The sequence below is a fragment of the Dipodomys spectabilis genome, unplaced genomic scaffold (genome assembly GCF_019054845.1).
Source record: "Dipodomys spectabilis isolate Male_0828 unplaced genomic scaffold, ASM1905484v1 ptg000131l, whole genome shotgun sequence".
NCBI lineage: Eukaryota > Metazoa > Chordata > Mammalia > Rodentia > Heteromyidae > Dipodomys > Dipodomys spectabilis.
This window is the reverse complement of record NW_024870808.1, coordinates 1,329,892-1,333,139: the sequence shown is the minus strand read 5'-3', so window position 1 is coordinate 1,333,139 and position 3,248 is coordinate 1,329,892. Positions and strand designations below refer to the sequence as shown.

At 36.9% G+C, this 3,248-nt stretch overlaps 1 non-coding gene across 1 annotated transcript; it reads left to right on the top strand.

Annotated features, from left to right (window-relative positions):
• Window positions 1–2,912: 2,912 nt before the first annotated feature.
• On the top strand, window positions 2,913–3,019 carry LOC122116356. The gene has a single exon (XR_006148952.1). It is a non-coding gene; the product is annotated as a U6 spliceosomal RNA (small nuclear RNA).
• The last annotated feature ends 229 nt before the right edge of the window (window positions 3,020–3,248 follow it).

The following is a 3,248-nucleotide window of genomic DNA, read 5'->3' as shown; positions in this document are numbered from 1 at the left end:
TCTGAAGGATGAAGATATCTGCTCCTTGTCAGTTCTTGCTGGTGTTGAGTAGAATCCTCTCTCCTGCTGCATCTGGTGCCTTTGTCCTAGACTCTCTGTGTTGCAGGTATGGTGGCTACGGACACCACCGCCCCCACCACAGCAGCTCCGGCTACTGGCAAGTGCTCAGATTTGTCTCCTTGGCTGGATTTTCCCTCTCTGGCCTAACTCTCTGTACTGTGTTGGCACACTTGGTGTGATTCTCTGGCTTAGGACTCTTCACTGGAGCACTAATACTGCTTTCTATATGAGAGCTTGTTTAGCTTCCAGCTTCTCCTCTGCTATCTTCCCGGAACCCTAAATTTAAATTTAAATGATAAATTCTTTTAAAATCGTTTCACTAGGGCACACGTATGGATAGATAAGTGATGTGGGCAGAATCAGAATTATTCAGAAGGTTGTAAATGGATGCTTACGTAGTTTTCTCTCGGCTGGATCATAGAATAGAGACTATCCTAATTGGAACAAGTTAGCCTTCCGAGGTTTTCTGCATATAAACACGGCATCAACATTTTATTAGAGGATTATTCAAGATTAGCTATATGTTGATTGATAATGACTGATCATGACAGAAAGTTGACGGAAAACCATCTACACTTCAGTGAGGTTCTGATTTGTGCTTCACAAACTGTTATGAAAGCTCTACATGAGAAATCTAGCAGCCACATTTCTAAAAAGTCCTTGGGTTGTTACACTTTCTGATATTGTCTCAATCCAAGTACTTCTCCTTGGAGTTCCATACTGTTCAATGATGCTGTATTAGCTCCTTGTTACAATTTGCAGGCTGGGGGCTGGCAAGGTGGCTCAGTGGTAGAGTGCTTGCCTTGCATGCATGAGGCCCTGGGTTCGATTCCTCAGCATCACATAAGCAAAAAGAAAAAAGCCGGAAGTGGCACTGTGGCTCAAGTGGTAGAGCACTTCCCTTGAGCTGAAGAGCTGAGGGACAGCGCCCATGCCCAGAGTTCAGGCCCCACGACCAGACCTCCCCCCCCAAAATAAATAATTTGCAGACTGGTCTTTTTAATGAAATTTGTGCTTATCAAAATTGCTCTCCAAATTCCATCCACAAACTGCATACAAAATTTATCTGAAAAAATTTGTATCTGTTGATAGTGCATATACTTTTAGTTTCATTACAAATATAGAATGTAGTAAAAATTCTCATAGCAATTATACTGCACTAGCTTGTGGGCAGGCTCTAATGTAAATAATATACTGTGTTCATGTAGAGATTTTGAGTATCCAAAGTAATAAGCCTGTGGTCCTAAAACCAATACCTTACTTATATTGAGTGACAAATACCACTTCATGTATGGACATGTTTTCCTTATATCTTTTTAATACATATTTTTATTATAAATACTGTACAAAGGGGTTACAGTTACATAAGTAAGGTAATGAGTACATTTCTTATTGAGCATTGTTACCCCCTCCTTTGTTTTTACCCTACCATCCCTTCCCTTCACTCCTCCCCACCTCCCGCCTTCACCCAACCTCTGATAGAGTGTCTTGTATATCTCATTGTTACAATGGGTCAACCAGTATCCTTTCCTCATATCTTAAATGAAGAAATGCTGGCTTGATTTATGCTGATTCTACTTTTGTAGACACATCTAAAATCACTGGCCAAGTCCAAGAGCACATAAATGAAATGGCATCATTTTTTTGTCAGTTGGTATAATTGTGTTCTACACATTTATTGACAGGTTACAAATTACTCTCAAACTTTAAAACATTAAAAATACTTTCTTTTTTTTTCTTATTTTCTTGGCCAGGAAATCAGCAAGACCTCAGTCAGCATTTCTCTCATAGGAATTTTCACATAGGTTAGTTAAATGTATATGTAGAGTCCAGTTTTCTGAGGATTCACTCATCTGCCTAGGAATTCATGCTGGCTGTTGGAAAAAGAGCTCAAGTAATGATGCCATTTAAATCCTTATAACTTTACTCTTTACCAGGGTATTCTCTTGCTACTTTGGTTGTTGGTAGGTGTCTACAAGACTAAGAATTCCGTGAGAAGAAGGGAGACACCATATGACTTATACCCAATTGACTTGCTATCACTTGTACAGCATTTTGTAAGTCAAATCTCTCTAAAACTACCAGTTTTAAGAGATAAGAGGAGTGGTAAAAGAACTCTTAGAGACAAATACATCTTCAACACATATTGTTCCAAGTATTCCGTTTAGGCATATTCAACAAATGGTGAAACTTATGTTGGCTGTAATTATGTGTCTTTCTCCATGTGTGCATGTATACATGTGTATATGTATGTGTGTGAATAGTAACATACATGTGTACATTATGGCTTATATCATCATTTATTCCTTGCTAACAAATAAAGTAAGGAATCCCTAAAGTTTTAACAGAAACTGTGTAGTTAAAGACTTAACTCTTCACTCTGCTTCCTTACACAAAGACTTTGCAACTCCTCATTAATAAAGTTTCCATAAACTCTGAAATGTACATACTTAATGCTTAATGTCGGCTACCATAAATCTTAAATACTTTATAGAAAAGTTTTATACTTGCCAAATAGTCCTTTTTTTTGGCATATATAAGCAAAATCCCCAAAGTAAGCATATTTAAAACATTAAAACTTTTAACAAACCTTAACACTTTCTGCAATGTTCATTTTGACAGGTGCCTTGTATAGAATAATTGAATTCCTCCTCATACACATCTCTTGAACAATAAATATCCAGAATTATTTTGTTTTTGGTATGTCTATCTTGATTTTATTCTTAAATGTGTGCTTATGTAAGAAATACATGATTCTAAAATTTCACAACAATTCTTTTGAACTTAATTTTGTTGAATTGTCTAGTTTAATAAAATCAATAAAAATTATACTTTATATAAAAAAATGTTTTATGCTCAATTTAGCATCACATACACTAACATTGGAACAATACAGAGAAGATTAGCACACCCCAGGCGCAAGGATGACATGAAAATTCGTGGAGCGTTCCATATTTTTTACAACAGATGCTGAAAGGTATGTGGCCACAAGGGAACCGTACTGCATTCTTGGTGGGAGTGTAAACTTGTTCAACTACTTTGGAAAGTAGTATGGAGTTTCCTCAAAAGACTCCACATAAACTCCTCTATGACACAGTAATCCCACTTCTGGGGATTTACCCAAATGATCATAATCAAGACCATACTAAAACTACCAGCACAACTATGGTTATTGCAACATTATTTAC